Below are 27,959 nucleotides of genomic sequence, written 5' to 3' on the forward strand. Positions count from 1 at the left end.
TTGTACATTATGTGCTGTTCGTGATAGAAAAGTACCGTCTCGTAACGTACATTTTATTACATTGAAATTGAAGCGTGCTGAGTTTAAATTGAGTATTCCGTAGAAATATGATTTACTAACAAAAATAAATATACAAAAATCTAAATTGCAATACAGTTAAGAGTGCCGAAAACACAACACATCATTATTTTGGCCACACATCACGAATCTTACGGTAATAATAACAACATCAATTAACATAATTAATCACAAAATCATAACTAATTAGCGAATGTAATAACCCGCGACTACGAGCTACGCGGCGTAGCGGGCCGCGGTTCGCCCGCCCTGCGCCGCACGGTGGTAGAAAATTTTTGGTGGGAAGTGAGTGGGGTGCGCCCGCGCCGCCAGTCTGACGACACCACGCGCGCGCAGCGCCCGTCCCGGCTAGTGAGTGAAGTGCAGTGCGGACCTACCGACAATAACCACAGTGACGCTAAACTACGGGGAGAAAAAACATAAAAATTCAGTGTACGTTTACAAAAAAAAAAAGAAAAAAATTCAAACACGCTGACCGAAAGCGAAGCGTTTTTGGGAAATGTTTGTAATTGGCATTTTGTTAGTGACGTGACAGTGCCGCCGATTTGTGGATCACACAGTGGATGCCTTATACTTCGGACGCCAGTTTTTTTATTATTTTTTTTTATCATAAATTTTTATATTTTTTTTTATTTCTCGATATAATCAACAATCATAATCTTTCTAATTTCTGCCCTCCTTGTAAATATTCGAGAGATTATTTTTGTTTTTATATTTTATATAACTATGCCAATCACATCTTTTCCTTTTTTTCTTTTTTTTCCTATTCTATTTTTACTAACGACCGTGCTATTATTAACTGCATGAAAAGTCTTTTACAGTAGAGTAAAATAGATTTTATAGAAATTGTTTTAGAGTCTCATTTAGTTGTTTTCGTACGGGATATCCCATTTTAGTTTATAGTATAGTAATCGGAAAATGTATATTTTCCGATGCGGGGCTATCGGAACGGGTTCGGTTTTCGGCTGATAGCTCGAAGGTCGCTCGACTGGTTCTTTTTACAGTTTTAACGGCGCGGCTGGCCGTAGCGACACAAATTATTTTCTTCCATTCCTTTGTTTTCATTATATTTTTAGCAGTTTTAAATACGTTGTCACATTTTTTGGATAATTTATAGCTATAAAGTTAAATATTAATTAAAATTAGAATATATAAAAATTATCGCTTAAGTTACCATTAATTTTGCATTTTAATTAAATAAAAAATAATATAATTACTATAGCGTATTGCTAACAAACATAAAATTAATCAACAAATTAATTCTAAAAACAAATTGCTTTGACACACAGAATGAGGTCAATGCCCTATTTGCGTAAAAACTGTAACTAATCACAGTCAATTGAGAAATGACTGAAAACTGTTCAGTTAAAAGCTATTAAATTATTGGCGATTGAGACATTAAATTTGCAATTTTAATAATTGTTTAGAATTTTTGAGAAATTATTTGTCAATCTATATAATTATTATCTGGTCTAAAAACTAGGCTATTAGTACCCCTCTTTTTAGTAAGCTTACTAGTCCCCCAGCTTCCCCCTCCCCCTAGACGTCTGTAGTAATTTCTGATCTTCGTCTTGTTCTAGTCCTCCTTTGTCCCCCACTGTCTGACCCCCGGGTTGTCCTCTGAACATTGTCGAAGGCTCAAGAGACTCACTTCGATTGAAGGATTGATTGATTGATAAACCAAAAGTGGACATGATTATGTTAAGGATTTGACAACAAACGACGCCACATTCTTGCTTCAGTACACACATGTAAGTAGATTGAGATTATAGTAAAAATAACTACTTCATGTTAAATAATTAATATATAGACAATCTGTATTTCTGTAATAGATTTTCAACTTAATCCATTTTGTATTAAAGTCGGAAATCTATTGAAGGAATTTGCTAGAATAGAGTAAGTTGTTATGCTGTTAATACGTAGCAGGAATACTGTAAGTTGAACGCGATTCAAGCAATAGAGCCAGTATCAATGACCTTGTTATTTTCTAGGTAAATGAACTGTATTTAAATAAATTAGCGACGACGTTGATAAAACATACGACGTCAAACTAATAGATAAATATGTTTTAAGGATTCTTTTCTTTTTGACCTTACATAGCCTATTCTGTATTTATCAATCTTGCTGAGACTTCGGTCCTTTATTTTGGGATATTTCTTCCACATTTTTAGTAGATACAGAAATGTTCAACTGTTTTGATCGAGTTGAATAAACTCAAAATTAAAACAAACATATCCCAAATATGTATTTTCAGAGATATTTTTCTAAGAATCCCTAATTTGCAATCTGGAACTGTATAATATCCATCCTAGTTTCTTGTGAACCCCTTACGTAAACATGACGCAGTATCACGAGGCTCTTGTCCATTCATACATTCAAAGTATTGCGGAAAATGTTTACAAATTCCAATTTTGTTTGCTCTTTCTATGTCACTTGCACTTTTTATATCCTTGTGTGTATAACATACATACTTCATATACATCTTGAGTACCTAGTCAAACATAGAAGACATTTCTAGATCTATATACCTATACATATATAACTTTTGTATGACTAGTATAATTAAATCATGTAAACCACTCACTGATTCTAAGATAAAACATCATTATGTTAATGTGTTGTTCGTAACAATTCGGCTACCTTCGTAAAACCTGACCTACATACAACGTTTGTTCCGTATGCCGCCCACAGAGGTTGGCTCAGCGGCACATTGACTCATCGCCAAGGATGCGAAGATACGACGTGTTTGTGTTTATGTGAGCCTAGTACTTCAAGTGCGAATATTTCGAAGCTTTTGATTACGTTTCCGAGGAAAATTGGCATTTTAGTGGAGCTTTGCAGATTCTTCGCATACGATGAATCATGATAAAATTTATTTTAGCAAAATTGATTGTAATAATTATATACCGTAAAACATGGCAACTTTACCATATTTTGGAACAAAAATCGAAATATATTTTTAACCATAAGACGCATAGAAACCAAAACTATATATTTAGAATTGTAGTCTATCTGGCTCACTTTACCGTAATCGTCATTATATACAAACGCTTACTTTAGCCGTAGTAAAGAAAAAACAACATGGGTAAAGATACCAAATTTTTGGCAACTTTACCTACGCGCCGTATTCATCGTGTATTGCATATTAAAGAGTTGTTGAGGTACAGAGGGCTTCATCTAGGACCTCTTCGTATTATAATGCAAACAATATGAGGAAATCTATAAAGATAACGGCTACACAGACGTTCGGGAAAGTTGCCACGGGTTTCATCGTAATTTACATACAAATAATTTGTTACGCTCGGGGTTGTCAAAAAATGAGAATTATTTTTATGACATGTATATTTAAAAAAAATATATATAAACCTTAAACCTAAAGTAAAAAAAAGCATAAATATCTGACATAAATATTGTTCCCTTTTAAACTAAATTAAGTTCTAAAATTTTAAGTATTTATGTTTAAAATTGTAAAAAAAGGCTACAAAATAATGTTTAATCTTTTGACTTTTTAATTTTTTGACTTCACTATCTCCATAGCTAATTTTAACATTACTTTCGTATACTTTTTATATTGTCTAACTCCGAGTTATCTGCGGTTTTGTTTCATGTGAGCCATTTTGGCTCTAAAACAAAAGGTATTATTAAATACATTATAACTTATCATCCAGGATATTCACTATTATGCTGGGAAATTTAGGTATTCGAAAATGGTTACATACACACAAACAAGGAAAAAAACATTTATTGCCAACCCTAACTGTAGGTAAAGTTGCCACAAAGCAGGCCGTGGCAACTTTACCTAACCTGTGTCAACATTACCGAAGCGATTATTTATCAATAAATTAAAGAAAAAGCAATTGCTGACATTACAACAGTAATCCCAACTATATTATACATACAAGATCAAAATTTCACTCACCTGTGACAAATAATTTAGGCTCTGTGAGCACAATTTAGGAACTACTAACTTTTAGCACATTTTCATGCACTACACTGTAACGGCCATTACTGGCATAATAGCAGTCTTACGTCTACGCAAAATATAGTAAATATTTCCTTTTAAAGTCTAAAAAATACTACTATTACAAAACAGAATTCTAGTGGGTAGATTTTTAGATAAATGAGTTTATACCGAATACCTATAGTATGGTAAAGTTGACAAGGGTCTGGTAAAGTTGCCATAGTTTACCGGTACTCGTCTTTTAAATGTTTTAGTGGACGATGAAAAGTTATTTGGTCGGCTCTGAGCAAAAGATTAATTGTCTAAGATTAAAAACATTCTGTATCTAGTGCTGTTTAAGAATGTACGCTAGCGCTGACTAGTTACGAGTAGTTGAAGGAAACCGTTAATTATCAAAAACGAATTAAGATTGTCTGCTTGAAGACTACTATAATAAAGTAAAAATTGTTATGAGGTAGTAAAGTTCAATAAATCATGTTAACTACAAAACAATAAACTGTACTTGGCAAGCAACACATACAGGCATATATATTTATGGCTACAATCAATTGTATCTGTATGATTCACGCTCATACATGTACATACATGTCTCATTTCCAAATCCTCAAAATTGAGTTATAATATGCGAACTAACTAACGGTACACGAGACGTAATACCGTGAACTGAGCCAACAATATATTGTCACCAACATTCAATACAATATGATGTTAAATCTAAATCTAACATACAAAAGGCTGCACAAACTATATCGGCACAACGAGGTCTAACAGTGACACATATACGCCGGCGTGAGGGGGGGGAGGTGCGCGCGCAACTTTCACTCGCGCGCCGGAGATGCGCGGATCAGCGGCAAGCGGCAATGACCATGCCAGACTTAATGTCAAGTGCAAGATAATGATGCCAGTTGAATGGCTGCAGACGTTTGGAAAGTGGCTGCCAGGAAAATGGCAGGTGCTGTGATTTTAGGTTACTGAAACGCCAAGATAGGATCTTGATTCAAAGTAATTTTGAATCCTAGTTGTTTGAATGACAAAGCTTATTAACTCACCTCAAACACTAATACCTTAATCACCAAACAATGACACAATCGACCAAATCTTAACGAACAAAACACACATAGGTATTACTGAAAACTCCCGAAGCCTTCAGCCGATTACCACACATACTTAGAAGATCCAATGACCACTTGGACTTCCCCATATGCGAAGTATCATTGCAGTTGCATCGTTACAACAGCAGTAGTTAGAACTGTGACTCAGTAGCAAAGTGTTGAAACAATTAGCTGAATCGATTCCGTGATGTATGGACGAGGCCGAACATACATAGTTTAGTTTTTGACTCAGAATAGGCCTTCAGACCATTCCTCTGATTGATGTTTCATAAACATACATACAGACATATGTCACACCTGTGATTTTTATCACCCATTAAGGTATGGTCACAATCGTGTTTAGTGTTCCATAGTTATTTCTTGTAGGCCTTTATCAACTCTTCTATCTAGATATCCCAAAGATATTTCCATTAACAAACTACTACCACGCAATTAGGCAAATCTCCCGATTATTTGACTACATTAAAGTATAATTCGACGTTTAAAGTGATCAGTGACTTATGTATGAATAATGATACGTCTAATGAAATAGTTCTGCATGTTCACGCGATTCTGATTAGTTTTTGTGAATCTTAATGTTGCGTGAGACTTTGTCTACTAATCTCCTATGTGACATGTGTCGTTGGGTGCGTGGCAGGTTACTTGTAGACATTTTTTTGCTGATACAGTCTTGTTATCACGTATTTAAGAACGTTTTAGCTAGTATAATTTGATACCCAAGTAAATTCATCCATGTAAAATTTAGACATAACTGAAATCAAAAGAAAAATGTTGAATCTTCTTTATGAGTCTTCTTTTCAGTATTCTATTACAGTCTTCAGTCACTTAAACTGAATAATTTTCAATTGTTTTTCAATCAATTAAAATAGTTTGTTTCTTAGTATTTGTTTTGATCTAAGATTTACCTAAGCATTGCACACAAAGTGCATCAAAATAATCCCATACATGCACAATTTGAACGCAGGCCTGCGCACGCGACGCGCGCCGCATCGATAACGATGCGCGGACATTGGCCAGCGAGGTGAAAGCGAAACAGCTGATCCTGGTACTTCGGCCTAAGGGGCAGGCAGAACTCTAGGTCTAGGATCGAATTTGAAAGTTTATATTCATTATATTATAAATCGCAAAAGAGACTTGAGAAAAGTAGTTTGCAAAATTATTACTTTCGTGTGTATTGAAAATATGTTTTAATAACGGTGTCTTCGGTTTACAATTTACATAATACATAGTTCTCATACGCATTTAATATTAGCGGACATAATATATTCTGAAGGAAAAAGTCCATTATAAATGTCCATAATAGAGACCCCATCACCAAACTGACCTAGACTTCTAAGTTCAGCAAACAATTCTCTGAATCACAGACAAGTTATGTGTGTGTGTGTCAGTTTTGTTTGTTGTTTGTGTCGAGAGAAAGTGATGTCTATTGATGACTTCACCGCAAACTATAAACTTGCCCCTTATAAATATTAAAATGTAATTTACTAACTACACTGTACCCGCATGCTAGAGAGAAAACTACGGTGTCCTTCAAACAACTGTATTGGTGTTTATTTAAATTCGTTGTAGTTTCGCTATGGAACCATTCAAAGCATATTTAATGATAGAGTCAATGGCCTTTCTGTTGATCATTTTGCATAACTAAATGAAATCGTCATCATAAAACAAATTATCATCATTTATATTGATCTTAGTACAAAAACAATAAAACATATTTTCCCATTCACATCCAAAAACAAAACTCTTACAATTGTATTTCAAAATCTCCTGCCTAGTATAACAATCACCATCTTAATATATACCTTCAATTCTGCCTACCCCATTCGCGAACTGGCTTCATATTAGCCGCTCACAGTCAAGTGCGTAGTAGTGAAGAGAAAGCCGCGCATCAAGCAGACCGGTCTGCCATATCTATGTTCTAGACTGGTACGTGCTATTGTGACCTACTTCCAGCCTATCCCATGCCTCACTGGCCAATTATACAGCCTCTTAGATCATTACATCTATTCGATACGAACATATTTTGGTTTCACTGATCATTTTCCTTAAGAGGGTGATTTTACGGAATATTACAGTGTTTTGACCATTGTCACGGTATTCCAAAATTTTATGTTAATGTACTATAATATGATAAATAACTCGAAAGATGACAGAAATAATTGATTCGCTAGAATAACTTAGCAATGACTAATGTTCTCAACTTGTTTATGAGACACAAACTCGTTGATGTCTTTTATAGGCGCAAATGTCTCTCAAGACAGTCGGACATTTTTCTTAAAGAAAAGAATGAATATTTTGATTCGTATCGAAATGAAAGTGTCCCACAACAAAGTACAATTGTCAAGTAATAATAGTTTTAAATGTAACCCTTATTTAATAAATATTACTGCGTACGATACAAAGGACCGAAATTTTTAAATTTTGGCCATTTCAAAGGGCCACATGTTATGGAACAATAAGGTTCTTTATGTGCATATGTTAAGGCTTTCTCGCGTGTTGCTTTCACCTCTAGAGTCTGCGACAGATGTCCTTCGAACCCTTCAATCAGTCAATATTTGAATTGGGCCGCGGTGTAGCAGGTAGCTGAAAAAACCGAACATGTGCGCATGCGCACTGTGGGAATATTTGGAAGATGTACCGATAACTTTGATCGGTGTATGTCGGTACTTGTAGCACGTCCTTTGTTCGAGGGTGTCATGGTGGGTAGTGCTTTGTTTATGTGTAGTGAGAATAATATAGAAAAGCCAAGTAATGTGTCTCAGATGCGATCTACAAATCAGGCATTTGCGAACTTCCATCTTTCTTTAAGTATATTTTACAGCTAATGCTGATTTTGATACGGGCCATTGATATCATTTGCATTATTTTATAAAATTCAAAGTTAGTCAGTGTAACGGTCATATCGTTCACCAAATGCTACCACTATTAGGAGCTATCATTATACATTTTTTAACTCGTATCAATAAACCTTATTGCTCCTTGTTTACCCCTTTACGGAAACTTCTTATAAACGCCCATTAACTAAAGAAACTGCCGGCACCTCATCTTTATCCCATTACAAACGCCTTTGAGTTTAGCAAAAAAAGAGGTCTCAAGGCCCCTTAATAGAAGGGTCCATTAAACAACCCCCAACAATGTGTAGGCAAACAACCCTTTATTTACATCGCTCCTAAATCCGGAACGAACCGGATATCGTTTTAATAAGCGACGGAAGTGACGTCACGTAACATGACGCCGCACATCCTTCACTGGGTTAATGGGCGTTTGGAGGCTTTTGAGGGTTTTTTGCTGATCAGCCGATTCATCTTTTGTGGGACGCGCAATTATGATATTGTTGAGGAAACTATTGATTGAATTTAATTTGATGCCGACTAGTTTTGGCGATGATATGGGGATTTTACTAGAAATGACGTTGGTTTTTTTAACATCTAAGTAATATTATAAATGTGAAAGTTTGTGTGTGTGTGTTTGTTTCTTAATTACGCCAAAACTGCTGAAGGGACTATTAATATTAATAAAATTTGTACATGGTTAGATTATGATATGCAATAACACATAGACAACTTAATATTCCATGGAAGCAAGTTGATTATAATAGACACTGAATTTCACAAAGACTTTTGACCATTACCAGCAAAATGAAAGACAATGTTTCTGCAAACGCCTTCAGGGGGTAATACCGTAATGCTTTGCTTGCTATCGCTTTACATTGTATCTCATACGATTTCTCTCATAAACTGTCCAATGTTCGAATGCTTATATTTACGTTAATGACTAAATTTCTCCAATACATTTGGTGCCAGTAATTAGATTCCAAGTTTTACTGCACTTTATATGGGAAAGTGATAAGATATGAATAGCTGAAAGCTATATAAATAATGTAATGTGAAGATTTTAGTGACTGTAGGTGTTATTGGGGTAGGTTGAGAGAATGGGTCTAAATGTACTAATCCCATTTCCCCAATATTTTTACCACACATACATGTATCAAAATTATATGTATATCTTCAAGGTCTAGTGAACAGTACAGAGCACAAAAGAAGTTTTGAAAAAAATTATATATCCTTCCTAATACACTATAAAGATTCTAGAATCAATTACATAGTAATATCAAATAAAAAATGTCAAAGACCGTTTAAACAAAGTTCCCACCAGCTGACAACGTCCCATCAAATTCTTGTTTCTCAAAAATCTCACAAAAGAACTATAATACTGTTATTTATACATCTCCGAACACGATCCCTATTGGAGGCTTCATCATCCTAAAAGAGTAACAGCCTGCGTGCGAAAGGGACAGATGTATGGGGATGAGAAGGACAGCGCACGGGCAACGTCCTGATTTGTCAATAAACTTGACCCACATTTCATTGAGAGCGAGTCTGGAAGGCTTTGGAGGTAAAGTCGTGGTTACAAGCGGGTTAGAGAATCCTTAGAAGATATTGAAAGCTTTATTTGGAAACATAATAATATTTTTTTAAAGGTACTACTGAATCTAATTAATAAAGTCAATAATAACTCTGAAAATAATCTTCAGGAGTAAGGTTTTAGCAAACAAACTAATACTTCTAGAGTAACATTCTCAAAAGAAAACATTGAGCTATTTTCTGAAATCAAACTACCAACTTACTGCTCATAACTTTATATTCATAAAACTCATAATTCAACTGAAACAATCTAAAGCAGTAACCTAGAGAATCATATTACATAGTAATTATAAAGATACATATCATATAGAGATAATATATGTACGAGTAACGTTTGTGTCCGCGGTTTTACTCGAGGTCCTTGTCCCTTGTAACGGTGCGTCGGTTTCGGGCGACGGAGCTCGCCCGGCCACCGGTCGTGAGCCTCCCATCCGATGCTCTTGGTCACTGCCACCGAAATTGGAAATTATTCACCTTTTTATATAAATACGAAGAAAAATTACAGATTATAGGTTGTATACTGTTCATCCCAGCTTACATGAGTTGGAATAGAGTATGACGGGCTTGTCTCATAAATAAATAATAGACGGAGACAAAATTATGAAATGTTTGTACCTATTAGTCGGATCTCATCTTTGGAATAAAATTAAATATTTCATCATCTAAATTAAAATTAAATCTTTTATGTCAACAGCCTGTCTAGGATCACATCCGTGTATCAGCTGTTAGGGTTCAATAAACTTTGTATCACCGAAAGACCTAGACCAGTTCTATGAACTCTATAATTATTATCAAAATTTAAGTAATAAAACTAAAATATATGTCTTATCATTAAAACTAAAATATATAATATATCGTATCATTTTACAGTCAAATTCCCATACCTATAACGGGTTAAAACTAGTCGTAAATTAGATAAAAACATTTTTTTTATAATTAGGTACTAAACCTATACCTAACGTAGTTAAAGTTAAAAAGTCCTATGCAACAAAAACAAACACAGTACCTAATAAATCAGTTAATTTGCCAAACAATAGCTGGAAGTATCGTCCATCTAATTCGTAGCAGTAAATGTACGGTCCCTACATTATGGTAATGCCGCCACGTGGCGCTGCGCGGGCGTCGAACGGCCTTGTTCGCGGGCGCCCGAGCGTGCGCGCGCAGTTACCCGCTACGTCACCGCGCGGCCCGCGGCCCGTACACTAACTGTACCACACGTGCTCACTGCCCGCCAATACACTGATAAGCTTTGTTTGCTTACCTATTACAACAAACGGTTCCGAAAATTAACGAATATTTCAAATAACAGTTTTATATTAGATACAAATAAAATTTCCATTGTGTTTCCACCGTCTGTATTATTCACCATCCATATTTGAAGTGATTAATCTTTTAGATATAATTTCTAATATTACCTAGATTAGACGTAAAACTAACAATCATATACGACATTTGAATAATGCGCGTTGCGACCTCTGACATCAACGGTAAAAGTTAAAAACTAAAATAAAAATATTGATTTATTGATCTGTTCGTTTACATTATAACTATGCGATACGACTCTCTGTTCTATCATTATCTATTTAATTAAAAGCATGATGGTAAAAATTTATTAAAACTGTCCAAATTAAAACGTAAAGATAAAAATTTACGAACATGCCAAATAGGCCATAAGAACAAGTAAATGAATGAACAAAAAAATACTTCATTTACATAATTATCATAGAAATGTTCGCAGCCTCTGATCCCCGTTATAAGAAGAATATTATAAAATCTACTTCGATTGCATTCATGAATAAATTAGTTAATATCCTAGTTAGGAGATATCTTCACTAATCTAGAGTCCCCTAACTAGCTGAGTTGTTTAAGTGTTAATTATCTCATTAACACATCATTGAGAGGTACCGCAATAATATCTTCATAGGTTTTACTACGGCTTTGCAAAGCGAATAAAACTACTAACCCAATGCATTTATTTTCGTAACTGCGGACTACCTAGCGCGTTACCGGGGCTCCGGCTCGAAAATCATGAGTAGAGACGGGGTGGTTTTTAGTTAGTAAGTAAAAGTCTGACACTCCCTGTCACCTCACCCAAGGCGGAAGAAGTCAGATCCTGGTTTTAGGTTAAGTTATAGTAAAAGTATCCGATAGCCCTCTTCATGTCTAAAATCATAATATTTTTATTTGCTGCTTGGCTTAACGTAACTTACGTTAAATGTGAACATGTAGCTGATCACGAATTTCTCTTTTATTTCTAGATCAGCAGCGATACTGGGAAGAAAGGAATGAGCAACAAGCACCGCCTTATTGCTTTACATGATCAAAACGCCTTTTATTTTGCCCAGTAAGTCCATTTTTCATACTATAATTTACCTTTTAGTTTTAGCTTAACTTTTCCCGAGAAGAAATTGCAAAAGATTATTGAGTACGGTGTCCTAGAATGATAATCATTGTGAGTTACTTAAATCTAACAACAGCTTTAATCAGAAGTCAATTATCATTCCGTACTTTGTAGAATCAGTTAATTCTGATATATGTAACTCCTGACCAAAATTAACCTACATAGTTGCGAAAATGCCACTGAAAAGAAAGTTTTTAATATGAAATTCTGAAAATTGATCAATTTTACACTGTAATAATATTTAACTACCTGATTTTTGGTACAAAATTCAGCGCATTCACGTGATCTGTACTTGACTTTAGATCGAGGCTTTGAGGTTTCGAGGCCATTGCGGGGGAGTGGGAGTGAAGGAGGGGGGAAGGCTTTCGTCTCAAAAAGTGAAACGAGTCTAACTGTAAAGTCAGGTTAATTGTCGGATTTGTTTTGCGAGTGTTATTAAAGTTGTGTTATTATCTCCGACGAGTATACACGAACTCGTGAGTTTGGAGCATAGAAACTGAGTCACACGTTTTACTGAATTTTTTGTTGCTTAGATTTCAGACTTGATTAGCATGAGATTTTTTGGTAATTACGTGAAATGTATTGCGTGATACTTAACCAGATAGCCTTCGTTAACTTAATCCAGAAGAATGACACGCATTTTTAAACAATGACTTAATTTATATACGTGTCTTATTCTTATTAAAATATATGATTAATTCTAACATTCCAAGAAAGAAGACAGATAAATTACAGTTATACACACACACATATACATATAATTAAAACAACTTGGTTAAACTTTGCAAAATCATTTTCATTAGACATAACAAGTCAAGCGGTGTCAAAGGCGAAATGTTTCGCGAAATAATTACAATCCTTCAAATAGTCTGTCAAATTACAGTTGTAGAAGATAAATTGTGTGCTATTGTAGAACTTTAAACGTATTCTTATATATAAATTGGATGTATTGTCTCGTGGCGAACAAAAAACGCATTGAATAGTGATCGGTGATCGGTTACTACTTGAACATCTCAGTTGATTAATAAGTCGTATCATTTATAAACAGTGCCGGGAGGCTTGTGTCTATTGTTATAGAAAGGTCATTATTATTTTATGATTGAATTATTTTGATTATTACTTATTTATCATTTTCGCAATTTAATATATGCCGTAGGTAGATGATTTTTAACATTATCAAAATCTATTCTATTGCGATTTATTGTACAAATTTGTTTAATATTTTTTTCCTTGATAAACATGTTTTTACGTTACATTTAACCCACTAAACCAGAATGAATGCATTAAAATATTTCATTTAAAAATGTCACATACATTAAAAAAAATACACAGGAAATGTTTATTAACTAATTAAGGAAACGTGTTATAGTTATTTATAAAATAAAAAAATAAACGAATCATTTCCAAAGATAAGTAAGATGTTTGAGGAAAAAGTTGTGCTTTCTTTCCACAGAAACACTTATTATTATGGTTCGTGAGAATATTCACACAATGTGAATAGAACGGGGTCAAGGACAAACAATGATTTATTTAACAAAACACTCATGACTTGACTCACTTAAAGCTTTCTAGTTTATTAGCAAAAAGAAATAATCTTGATAATGTATCCGAAACCGTTACATTCTGTGAGATGCTTCTATATTTAGGACAGTAATGACTCAGGTTGTGGAATTTTTCAAGTGGTGCAATAGTTTTAATCAGGTTTATCTTGGATTTTTTGCACATAAATAAAAGAAAGACGAATGTTCGAAAAATTCCATTAATTACAGCAAAACTTTCCACCAAAATTAATATACTATTCAACATGTCAATTACTCACTCATCTTCCTGGAATTTTAAACACTATTCCGTTTATAATAATGTCCATAATTGGAAATACCCAAATCCAAACCATCATTTATTGCTTATACCTAAACTCTTTCTTTTACTTTAACGTAAGAATAAGGAAAATGCTCAAAACTTTCTTTTGGTAAGCACATGTTACATGATGTTACCTGGTTGGTATCACATCCGTGAGATGGTGTTTAAATTTAGCACAAAAAATTAGGTCAACCGATGTAGTGAGACGGAACAGGCTTTTAAGGAATTTGCATACAGTGCAGTGTGCAGTATGCAGTGTGCATGTACGCCCACTGGGTATATGATACTTTCGGGGCTCCTTATTTTACAAACAACATTGTTGCATTTTTGTCTGAATTCCTTATAAGGCTTTATTTATGAGAGTCGGTGAATTGCGTAAGATGCACATTTTTGATATGCATCTTCAAAAATACCACATGTTGTTTCTTTTCTTCTTAATTTATTACAGCATATTTTTAGCGTATCAAAATCCTTTGACAAACACAATATTATCTAAAATCCAAGAAAAGTTTTAAATCAATACATTTAGCTTATAAGAATAAGCTATGTTCCTATAAAACCCCACATCGAAACAGAAACTGTGGCGCAGTGAACACTTCATCTCACGGTGTCCTTTACCGAAAGGTTCCGAAAACTTTATTGGGGTCACTCCGGTCCCGTTAGCCAAAGGAACCTGTTCCCGGCTCTCAGTACATAGTGACTGACAACTGCTTATTAGCCGCCGAAATTGTACCCCACTGACTTTAGTATGAAAATATTAAAATTGTTGTGAACGATTCGGTTAAAGGGTTTAAGACTTTAAGGAAATTGCTTTGCACTGTATAAACGGTGTAAGTATCATGGGAGCTTGTTTCCAAGTATGTAGTTATGGTTTTTGGTTGGTTGTTTTGTATATTAAATGTTAATCGAGGTTTTAAGTACTTATGACAGTAGTTGGTTAATAATAATTTGCAATTTAATGGAGTTATTACCTTTAACATTATCGTAGATTCTTATGACTTACATAGACTCGTGTGTGTAAATGTCTTAATTTTTTTCTTAAGAATATAGGCTGATTACCTTAATCTATCTTCAACAGCTAAAGTCAAAAACAAAAGCTTGAAAAAATTGTCCATTTAAGCCCACTTGTGTACACAAATCTGTCTCAAGCAGTTCTAAATACTAGGCGGACGTGTCCCACATGCGAACGAGGCTCGCTCGTAAACCCACATAGTGGTCACATACTCACATTTTTGTGGCCAAAATACAGTTTGTTTTTTAATTCGGTGCTCAACTGGTCTTCTGTTTAACGTGCTTTAAAAACTCATTGTGGGATTTGTGAACAAGCGGTTCTTGCGGATTACACTCGTTAAACACTGGGTAATTTAGGTCTTTATTATTTGCTACTACGAGTATAATTTAAAGCGTCATTACGAGATGTTGTAGAGAATATTAATCTAAATGATTGTTTAAAAATTGATGGACGACATTTAAAGTAATATTGAATCAATAAATTATCCAAAATTGTCCTATGCAAAGTTTTAATAACATTCAGTGTATGTTTCGCTATATTTGGTTTAAAACCTAAGTACAGTTGGTACACGATCTATCCATTTCTAACAGATGACCCAAAACTAGCCAGTTTGACATTTGCCGAGAATGACACGCGAATCTAACCTGTTCATTACCGCGGTATTATGCGGTACCGACGGTAATGCGTGAGGTCTTAACGGTGTGGTCACATGGTCACCCGGGGTTAACCCCACTGATTATAGTCCATTACGTACAGACACATAGCAGGTCAACGTATACCAAATGTCTTTAAAAGACTTTTAACTTTACTGCCTGCTTTATAAAGTAGATAATCTATTGAAGTAATTTGATGTATTGGAGTAGGTTGATGAGCTGTTTGACTGACAATAGTTGATTTGTAAATACCACTGTGCTTTGAAAAGTTGTAGTTTGTAATTTATGTTTTTCAATAATTCAATTTCTAAAACAAACATTCTGCCCACAGAAAATAGGTACGTCAATTTTGCCATTCAAGTGATTTACTCAGTTGATAAAATAATAACTTAGATTCATCATCAATCCATGCATAAAAACATTCTACACCGTATTACATAAAATAAAAATACGTATAAAATTTTTCAAACTATTAAAACCCCGCCTTCATCTTGTGTCTCAGTCACTAACAGTATTCGTTGTGTCCATTCAGTGTACGAACACACAAACACACAATTACACGAGATTTACCCGAGCTCCGTTACGCCATGGTAAATTATTCTGTGTATCATACTCTTTACATATTTAACATATATAAAAAGACGCTAGGTAATAATGATATGAGCTGTACTGAATGATTGATCGGTATGTAAAATAGCTTCATTGGACAATTTAAAGTGAGTTCTGAAATTATGTATATTGGTATCAATAAAATAATGCTTTGAAAGTTGAGAATAAAGCAAATATATTAATCGTTTATACCTTTAATAATCTAGATTACTGATTAATTATTAATAACTTATATTACACAACATTTAATTTATTTCAAAACTTATACAACACAATTTCATTGACACTAAGTAAAACAAACAAAAATGTCATAATCTTGCTATACTCGTATCGATCCAAAAAATACCTAAAATGTATTATTTGCCTCCTGCTGTATCTTATCTTGTAAACATTTCAACCACTGTCTCATTAGATTGTGTTAACGATAAGCCGAACAAGAAGAACCGAAGACAACAACTTAATGAAAAGTTATTTAACCGCGTTGGCTTTAGATTTGGAACCAGATATTAGATGTTGAATGAGATGTTTGTTTTGATAATAATCTTTTAAGAACATTAAAAGTTAATTGGTTAAAATCTCCAACGATGAATTTTAATAGTAATATTATCTCTATAATAAATATAAAGAAATAATATAAACTTACAATATTTCTTGGATTAGCGTTACAAAATCTCATGATACCGCAAAAAATATAAAAAATCAACCACCACACAAAAAGTACCAAACTGCAAAATCTGTGTGAAACCTAATAAAAACACTAATGAATTAATTATTACCCAAAATGCTCCAATTACCGCCTTAACAATGTGCTTTACTATCGCTCGTAGTGACGTCACTAACGGTATCCATCAACTGGTTCGTTTTTCAAAAATTCATACATCACACACAGACCTGTCGGGATACCGTTAATGTGTGAATTGATGAGTTTGTGTGTGTGTGTGTGGAATTTAATCATTCATGAGAGTGCGTATAGAAGAATCTATGTACATTGTAATGATGATCTGTTTGATTGTTGATTTGAGACGTTTTTTTTTTTCTTTTAATCTCGTTGGTCGGCTTATAAGATGGCGCTTGTGTAGATGGATAAACATTTTTAAATGAATTTTCAAGGTCATTAAGTTTCATTTCAATCTGGAAGTTATTGGGGTAGGATTACGTTGAGTATCTTGTAGCTGATTTGATAATAATGTAAATTTTGCATAATGTGAAGACGAGATCAAGACATCCTACAATAATTAAACTACTTTTTACCATAAGTTTAATTTATTTAATTTACAGAGTGTATAATATAAAAAAAACATTTCACGCACAATATTCCTACAAGTACTAAAATACAAAACATTCACTTAACGTAATGTTCTTTGTAAAATTCTTATATTTATGAAGTTTCACACTGACAGTGACAACTTTATCGTGACCGTGTTGCATTACAGGCGGACTCCCGTTCCATGTAAACTATAAGTAATTCCATACATTATTTTATAAATTGACCAGTCATGTATGTAACGAGTTATGTATGTCAGTAGTAATTTACGATGAGCACTTCGTACGCGTGCCCTGACGGTAGACAAAGGAGTTCTTGCGTTATGTGTCCCACCAACTTTTTAATAATCGTGTTTTAAAATCCATTATCATATGAAAGTAAAAATATATTACTGCATATCCTATATTTCAAGCCACATATCATACGTATTGTCACGCCTTTAATCCCCGAAGGGGTAGGCATAGGTGCACAATATAGCACGTAATGCCACTGTATACACCCACTTTTATTTATGTTGTAAGTCCCATATAATAGGTGGTGAGCCTATTGCTATACACCTTTCCAGAATCCGTGATACTATTGAGAAATTTGAGAAAAACCGAGTTAGTAATACTTCGCCCTACCCGGGAATCGAATCCACGCAAGACCCGGCAGTCGCAAGCCATTATTGAAATATTCAAATCAAATGATGCATAATACTTCATTGTATGTAAAGATGGATCTGGATCGCTCAATCTCAGTAGTCCCTTTACTGACACCTGAAGGCAGTGGCGTTTGACGTAAACTTTCCAATAAATCAGGTAGTGACACACTGGGTACAAAGAGGTCGCCACTCGTCACTGAGTTGTCCAATAAAAACTCGGAACAACTCCATCATGACGAGGGTGTTCCCAATAAAGTTGTCAGTGGCCGCCATTATCGCGAGATTAATTGCAAACGGGACGTGCGCCCGCGCACCGCATTGTGTAGGTGAATTTGCAGAAGTTTCAGATCATACTATATTTAGTAGGACTTTTTAATTCTTCATAATTAAACTAACTTCCATAATCTTTCGTGCTATTTCAAATCGCTCTATATACTTATTCACATAATAGCACAATTGAGAATAAGTAGTGAAAAATTAAATTCATAATTTACTTAACTGGTAGTAAAAAAATGTATAATACTACGAACGAAGCAAGTTAGATTAACCGGATTAGGTATTCCATTTTCCACAATTTCACTACACCCTAAAGCCTAAAGCAACAAAACCACACCCTGTATTTCTGCTTACCGCAGCACACTCTTGCGCATAATATAGCAATCAATCGATCACTATCGGATTTATAGATCTTCTAGATCATTACTGTGTTAGATCCACAATAAAGATATACTTGGCCTCGATCAAGGATCTAAGTAGCTGTTGTACGTAAATTAAGTTATACAACTTTAACTTGTATGTTAACTGTTGTTGACAACAAGTGGTCGATGATGGATGATGGATGCTGTGTGATGGGTGATGGGCAGAGATGTAACTGTCATTTGAATAGTAGACTTGTCAATAAATCGAAAAGACCATCTTAGCTCTTTGGTGGAGTGGTTGCAAGATCGACGGCAAGTGGTCCCGGGTTCAAACCCCGGTTCGAGCAATGTGGGCTGTTTTGTGAAATTTTTTCATTTTTAATATATAATAAATTCAACTTTATTGGTTTACTGGTCTAGCCCATGACAGAAAGGATCTATCTAGCAATGTCATAAAGGTACTTAAAATTGATCGAAGACATCAATCTTCTTGTCACATTACCAGAAGCTATTAGTCAATAACTATGTAGGAGTGACAGTAATTAATAATTGTCATGAGATACCAAACTATTTAATATGTCCACTTGTCTTCAAATATAAATCACTACAACTTCTATAAAAGTCCAAATCATTTGACAATAATATTTCTAAACATGTTCAAGTTCTTGCGAAGTTTCACGGACTTGTTCGCAGTAGTTACAATGTCACGGTTGCAAGAAACGAGGTGCGCCTGCGCCGGTGAAAGAAAGTTGATGACGCACACTAACACACCGGTGACAGTGTGCGTGTGTTTGTACGTGGTGGGCGTGGTTTAGTTGTGTATGTGTGCGTTTAATGGCGGTGTATTAGATGGATTGATTGGAGGATTATGTGTCACGCTGATATATGGGACAGTGTTGCTTGATGAGAAAATTGGTATTTTAAATGGTATGGTGTTTTGATTGGTTAAATGTTGAGTAAAGTATTATGTGGGAAGATTGTTTAAAAGAGCTATAATAATTGTTTGGATGAAATACGGCATGTTTAAATGGCTTCAGTAAACTAAAAATTGTTCTGCCTCGCTATATACTTGTCTTCTAACTAGTAATAATGTATTACTATGTTCCTCTAGCAGTACCTCTTGTAAGGTGTCAGCCTCAAACCGACATAAAATAAAAACATTCTGTATAACTTCACTTTCACTCGCAAAATTGCTTAGTCATAACTTATTTTTCAAATCATTAACAAGTACCCCGGTTCTATGTGTGCGTAATTACAACTTCACACACATACACAAGAACGTAAACAGCGTAGTACGAATACTCACTCACACTGGTGAAACGGCAGTAGGTCACCGTACCGCGCGTTGATGTCTTTTCTATGGACATTAGCGCTTAGGCGCGGGAATTGATTTTTTTATAATGAATTTTTAATATAATACTTTATGGGAACGATTTTATCAGATTTGTGGTTCGAAAGAGAAAATTGTGAGTTTTCTCTCATTAAAGATTTAAATAATATTGGGAGAAAATTCTTGGATATTATAAATGTCAACAATCTATTTTATATTCATTCTGAGTGATATTGAGCTCGACACGTCGAATATCTTTCGCATTATCTTAACTAAATCCGTTGGATTAACTGTTCTACTAATATGTTGAATAATTTCGTTCATATTTACCACTATTACTACCGTACTAGTTTTTTTGAGGGGAAAATCATCCAATGACTTGACGAGAGGGAGTATCTCTTATTGACTAAGATCCACCCCTTTCCTAATTCTGCTTTTCGAACTGGAGCCCCGGCTAGGCAGTCCGCAGCTCAGTATTTATACTACTACGAGGAAAACAGTGGTAAAGCATTTGAACATTTCTCCAACATTACATAATTACAGTGACTTGTATAACACAACCAAAGCATTATTTAACTTCAGCTAAAATATTTGTACGTACAACAAAACAAAATCAAACCGTAAGAAACCGTATTAGCAAGATGACACGAAATGTAAAAGTTTTTCAAATCATTGGGTAAACAGAGGCAACACACCATTCTGAACCTTATTACTATAGCAATAAGGAATGTGTAACGTTTTCTATTTACCAAGTAAAAGTTTTGTATTGAGAAAATTGTCAAAAACGGTCATACAAAACGCGGTGTCACGCTGTTAGGCTCGGCAAATATTTAACCACTAAAACCATGTATTAGCAGGATAACAGTGATTTTGTATTTAAATTTCGTGGTCACTTCGTAAGTTGAGAGGCTGTTGAGTAAAGTATTATTGTGGTTTAAATCTATTTTAAGAGAAAGTATTTTTAAGTACCCACTTATAAACCTACGTTGGTTCACTTTGTGTCTTAATCGTAACTGAATTTGATAGCAGTTAAGAAACTTATTTATTTTAACAAAAAATAAAACAATAATTAACTTAATTACTTTAAGAATTCTTACTTAACAATAATTATCTTAAGTTAAATCAATTTATATCATTTATTTAAAACGTTTTATGGACTGAAGTTAATACAACTGAAATTATTTGCAGTTTCCTCATTCGACTGTTCGACTGTTGTGCAACGAGTATTTTCTTGTTCATGATTTTGAAGCAATTTCAAGTTATTTATCTATAAACAGTTAAACAAGCAAGAAAATGAATTTAGAGAAAAATGAATTTTGTGTTTAGGAAGTAAAATACATTTTACAATAACAATTACAAAAATAATTGTAAAGGGTATTGCACAGCATTATAACATTTACGGATAGTTAAAAAAGTCTTGATAATAATATTATTTTCACTCGATTATTACATCGGATAAAAATTAACACTCCATAAACCTATCTGAATTAAAATGTCGAAATGCCTATTTGACTTATCAGTTATTGTAGATCGCACTTAATAAATGATAAAGTAAAGATGTTATCTCCAAACATTAATATTCGCTCGGTCACAGTCAGAGTCAGAGTCAGTGTTTCAGTCAGACATTGGAATGAACATATTGTTTGTTATTTCAGCTCATTTGTCTGATCGGACGGCGGTTAACGTAATTTTGTTTTAAGTTATGAGCGATAGCGATTGAATAGGTTTTGTGTTTGAAAAATTAAAACAAATAATATTACTTAGAACATTTTTAACATTACTTGAGTTACTTTTTAATTTGAATTTAACATAAATATATTTTTTTGTAAGTAACATGAATCAATCAATCAATACATAATGACCTCTTCAGTATTTATTCATCATATTCATATTATTTACAACTAAAACTTTGATCACTTTATACATTATGTTAAAAATAATGTACCACAATTTTAAATATTATCTCATACTGTAAATCAGCAAGTCCTACTTATCTTAGCATCTTTAACATATTATAGTAAATCGCTATAAGTCCTTGACTTAGACCGCGGGTTGTTCAACCACCTGCAACCGTGTACATTTTAGTAGAGAACAGAAAATAATTACTGCCTCGTATTTCGGTGAACGACCTATGACGTAGCCGTTAATAATAGTATCGCAATAAAAAAATAATAATACTGATAGTTCCGTTAAAGACTTTTTGCTTATTATTCCACGTTATAGTCTGTGGACAATTAAAAATGTGTGGCTTTATGAAGCTTTGTCTTTGGCTTAAACTACATAATTGTAGGGGTTAGTTGTATCGTATGTTGATCAGTTCGCATTCGATTTTTAATTGAAGCGAAATATGTTTAAAGCAATTTAATTGTTACGTATTAAAAATAATGTTCAGTTATTTTGAATCATAAACTTTATCATTTGATACAAACAGATTAGAATCTTGTATCATAAATCCTACTAACACACATAACATAATTTATTTCCTAGTAAATTATAAAACAAATACTCAGTACTAGAGACACAGAAAGGGCCGTCCGTTTCAACGCAATATCTATCAAAGTATAAACCACTTAATATCGTGTTTATGGAACAATTTTCAATTATCGAAGCCTTTAATAAGTTTTATCACAAGACTTAAGTTAGTCCTTCCTCCACCTGTCAACTTAACTTAGTGAATATAACGCTTTAAATTTAAAAAGGGGGCTGGCAGGTTTATAGCCGCAGCCCATTAAGAGGTGCCATCAATTGATTCAACACACGCTAGTACTATGAGCAGCTGTCATGGAAGATAGTTTTAACACTTTGTTGCAATTTTTATTGACAATAAATAGTACAGAAACGTTTATCTTTTAGAATATGTACTTAGGTCTAATCTATGTTATTAAAATGAGTCACCCGGTGACAGGTCAGCTGTTTAGTCTACTAATTTAATAAGTCAAGGTTTTTGAAACTAAATGAATAAAGAAATACTAAGGACTTATTTCATAATGTCTGGATAGCGGCTATGTATCAGATAATTTAGAAAAAGAAAGAAACATAATTTATTTGGCACCGGGAACGATGCTCCTAAAACAAAACAAAATTTTACTAAGTGATTATGACACAAAGAATAGGGAGTCTTCCAATAACGTAAAGAATAATGAACTTAAACACATTGTATATAAGGTATCATTCTACATAATTGAAATAGCTTCGCTATCGCTTCTTCACAAAACAACATCAAAACAGTCTAAACAATTTCCTTACCCAACACTACTAGACCTACGTACTAAACCCTGCATACTGTATAAGGGACTACTTCACAGCTAATAGTTCGCTCGTAAAGCTATCAACATTAGCATATACAGAGGCTAGTACACACTTCACTTCAAGCTACATAAAACCAGTTTATCATGATCTCCCTTTATATAATCTTTCCGCATATTCAACGGTCAGCTTATACTGGTTGGTCTGTACAATCGCGGACAGTCACTCATAACCATGCGTGGTACAGTCGCGCGCGTATGTAAACAATGGTTAACTGTACCGAGCTACCTTGACTCGGAGACTTGGACGTTGTATCGTGTGACGTGGTTTAATATTCTCGGGTGAGGAACGTACAGGTTGAATTTTAAGGGAAATTGAGCTGTTTGGCTAATTAAGATGGACATAATGAAGTCATACATAGAAGACATAATACAAATCATACAAGACATAATAAAGAATTAATTTTATATATTGATCAATCCCGAAATGAAAGAAGCGAAACAGTTTTATCAAAATTTCTGTTCCATCTAAGTTTCTAAAGAACATGTCCACAGCATGACATAAAGAACGTGGTTAAAACACAAGCTTTCTATCAACTGGAACTGGCGAAGTAAATTAATAAGTAATAACAAACCTTAATACATTAGCAATACAAATATTACAACACCGCAATATCTTTTATAACAACTTATTGGCCAATCGTCGAATTGCACTAGATGTGCAAACGAGCCTGCTATTCAAATTAGCTGGTTACTGCTTACCCATTGTAGTAACTATGCGGTCGACCGCTAATAATATGACGATAAAAAATGCTAAAAAGAAAAACTTATTTAAAACTTCAGTTACTTTAATAAGAAAGCTAATAATTTGCGAAGGAACACCTCCTTACTCACAGGTACTTCAATTTAGGCAGCATTGGTGTTTTCCCAAATTCTATTACGATCCTCTAATATAGGCAAGAAATGTCAAGAATCCTATCATCTGTTAATTAAGAGATTGAAACAGTTACTCCTAGTATAGATCCTACATACAAACTGTTCAAGGAATACATTACCATGCATTCTCATACGATAGATAACAGGATCTGAATCAGTAATCAGCCTGTAGGTGCGCGGGAGTGTCGCTACGTCACAAGTGGTCTAGCGGCGTGCGCACACGTCATACGCGTCGAGACCGCTACATGTGTGTGTGTGCGTAATGAGACATGCATGTGTGTGCAATGCTAGTTATTAAACTTTTTGTGAGATGGAAGTAAGAACAGGTTATTGAAATGTATTTAGATGTTTAGGTTATTTGAGTTCATCTTTAAATTAAAGTACAATGCCTTCAAGTGTTGCCATGGTACTTGCTTTACTTATGAAGTCTTCCTATTGACCTATGTCAACATTAACTTGACTTAACTGTGAAAAAGTACGTGAGGGAATAACGATGTCAGAACAATTGTAATTGGACTCTAATGCTAATGTATTACAGCTCAGAGTACCAGGATATCATAAACCTTTAATATCTCTTAATAATCTTTACCTGCGATGTTACGGACTCCGTACTAGCAACTAACCCATTGCCCCTATGACTTACATCGCTTGCAGCGCGCCATGCCACATGGGCCACATGGCACATGTATACATACACACTGACACATAACATACAACGCTGTAGCGTTATCTACAAGATCTGCAATTTGATAAGGATAACGATCTCTTTTCGTAGCAGTCTTTTGTTGTTTTTGTCAGTTTCAAAAATCTGTTTTATTAATCATTACTTAAAGTTTAAAATTCTAATTCTCACTAGCCACTGTTTAAACACAACTACTTACAAATCTTATACAGGTACACTGCACAACAAAACCTTTATAAATAAAACCTACACACATAACAAGACAATAATTACCCTGATAATAATATCAAGAAGAAACGTTCCAAAAATATCAAACAATTCCCCCCAAAAGCACGGAGGCGAGTCCACCTGTCCTATTCATATTCACGGGAGGACTCTCAAGGCCAGTGGTTCGGGCAACGACCCCTAACTGTACCGGGCTATCCCAGCGCAGGACGACGACCTTACGCCGGCCAGGGGAGTTTTTGTACCCGACGGGATTTGGGCAGCCTAGTGTACTGACCCTACAGATTTGATTGTCATGGGATAACGGTGGTTCATAGGAATGTGTTTTTTATTTTGGGTTTATTTTGCCGAAATGTTTAGTTTTTTTTTTTTGTAGATTACGGGTGTGTGTTGATTTGTTGTGTTTTTTTCTTATATTGTGGAATTTTTTGAGAGTGATACAAATTGGTAACTACCCTAAAGATAAATACTAAGAATTGCTTTTCAATTGCCTCCGCAAAACAGTCGTTAGTCATATTTGTATGATTTTTCTTCTCAGTTTGGAGTCTTGATCTATATCTTATACATTGTCTAAATTACCCGCTGCTACTTATGTTTGATTTTATCTTTCTATAAGTCTTCTTGTAAAGAGTTATAAAGTTATAAACAAAGACCCTTACAGATATTGAAATAATCTTTTACAAATAGAAATGCTAATGGAACCTTTTACAAAACAATTAACATATCGTCTATGGAAATAAAACAATGACTTTATTTGTTACTTATTTACATTTTACTACTAAGCTCATACACACAATAGCACAGGAGTTATTTTTTCTTTCATTTTACTTTATTGCTTTGAGTAAGAATGTGTTTAGTTTAGTTTATTACTTTGAGTAATAATTTCTTAATTTTGCATTTCAATGGAGTGGATTCGATAAGACAAGATTATAATTGTTTATTTTCTTTGATAAAATCGTTGGCATACATATCGGTATCAGTTGACAATCGTACAAGCATAAATGCATGTTAACTATAGTTAATATCTCTTGACTGTACGGTTGGCCCGGTGGTTGGGCAAGTGGCTGCCGCGCTATGTAGCCGGTTCGATTCTCACACGGAGCAACTCTTAGTGTGATCCACAAATTGTTGTGTGATGTGTATGTGAACTTGTATGTTTGTAAACGCACCCACGATACAGGAGAGAACCCTTGTGTGGGACATTTTTTTTTTTAAAGAAATAAATATTATATTAAAAATATGATTCTATATAATATTATGATCTGGTGAACGCAACGAACAAGATATTTGTTTACAGTACGAGTATAGGATATTGCGGTACCGTTCTCTTTATTGAGCTTTTTGAACGTAATTTTATAACGTAGAATAAATGTTTTGTAAACTACTGTTGGCCAACAAATCGTGGCAGACTGACGAAACTGACAGTTTCACTGGACAAACGATTGATTTTTATACATTTTTTTTATTTTTCTTTTGTACTCGTTGTTGACATTCATTCAAGTTAGCGGGACAATTTGTTTTATTTAGTCGTGTGTCCTTCTAAACTGTATTTGTTAACTCTTTTGTTGAACAATTAGTTCGTTTTATAAATCTGAAGAAATAATCGTCGACCTTATTAATTTACCCTATTTTTTTTTTAAATGGTGCAAACAAAATGTTTTTCTTTCTTTCTTTCTTTCTAAATAATAAAATAGCTGTGTAATGAATAATCTATCATTACTTTTAAATAAATTAATTAATTGAAATACCGCTAATTACTGTACAATAAGGTTAAAACAATAGAACCTCAATACTCGACCGCCGCGTTCCCACACGCGGCCACCCAAAATCCACTCAACCTCGTTGTACGGTGTGCCCATGCGCATACCGTCCACTCCTAAAAAAACCCGTTGGGCCTATAACGGTAACCAGTGCCTTGACAAACGGCTAAACAAGTATTAGGCAATTAGGATACAGGGATCAAACGCACCGACAGTACCACTTTTATTTTACCATTACTAGGAAACAATTCACTAAAAGTACTGTTAAAATAATAAACGCCTGCTCTATGCAAATTGGTTTTTTTTTCAGGTTGTACTTATTTTATTGCTTTCAAGTAAAAATAATGTTTGAATAATAAATAATTGTGTTTGGAATTGGTTTTTCTGTAGTAAACGTTATTTATTTACTGCTTTATATACTGACGATTGTCATGTATGTATTTAGCAAATAATCGATCACCTATACAACTCTCTTTATATGTATCTCAGTATCGATATAATAACCACAAACAGTATCGATATCAAAGCAATATCGATAATGTGCTCGAGTCTATTGTGTCTCCTTCAAGGAGATCTTATCGCAGACAAAATGAATAGAGTATAGAGCGATAACAGTTAACATACGCGAGTATGGATGGAGCCCTGGGTCAGGTCGTGAGGGTGACCGGAGCATAACTACTGTCTCACTTCACATGTAACAAGTATTTCAAGTGGAAAGCTTATCGTAACGGATACTGGCATATATGCAAAACATACTGCACAGTGCACTGTAAATGCAAATATTTCCCAATACCATACATATCGGTAAATAAATTATATCATATCGCTAATTTGATCCGTTTCGAGCGCTACGGTAACTTTCTACGTCACACTCCTACCAATATCGCCTGTCGATAGGCCATCAATAGACCAACCGCGAGTCTAGCCTTGAGGTAGGTTTAAAAACTGGATTCTCGTAAGTAATCATCAAACAGAAACGGACATAGCTCTATTGTCGTGAATCAGCACCGTGAAAATCGAAAACCGGTCCTCTTGCTACCCAAATTCCGACTCTACTACCTCCGGTCAAGGTTGTGTTTTGAATGATCAACAGTTGTTGGTTACGACCTGTGTATAATAAAGTAGT

At 34.3% G+C, this 27,959-nt stretch overlaps 1 protein-coding gene across 7 annotated transcripts in view; it reads left to right on the top strand.

The window, feature by feature from the left end:
* Positions 1 to 346: 346 nt before the first annotated feature.
* Positions 347 to 27,959, top strand: part of LOC118262918 (ichor) — a 37,426-nt gene continuing 9,813 nt past the window's right edge. The window contains exons 1-3 of one of the 7 annotated variants that reach the window (XM_035574593.2): positions 373 to 510; positions 1,715 to 1,829; positions 11,834 to 11,919. The gene's annotated coding sequence lies outside the window, so the exon portion shown is untranslated. Of the gene's footprint in view, positions 580 to 1,658; positions 1,830 to 11,833; positions 11,920 to 27,959 lie in introns of all 7 variants that reach the window. The other 6 variants (XM_035574590.2, XM_035574592.2, XM_035574595.2 and 3 more) reach the window with 6 other exon arrangements.

Source organism: Spodoptera frugiperda, chromosome 12, assembly GCF_023101765.2.
Source record: "Spodoptera frugiperda isolate SF20-4 chromosome 12, AGI-APGP_CSIRO_Sfru_2.0, whole genome shotgun sequence".
NCBI lineage: Eukaryota > Metazoa > Arthropoda > Insecta > Lepidoptera > Noctuidae > Spodoptera > Spodoptera frugiperda.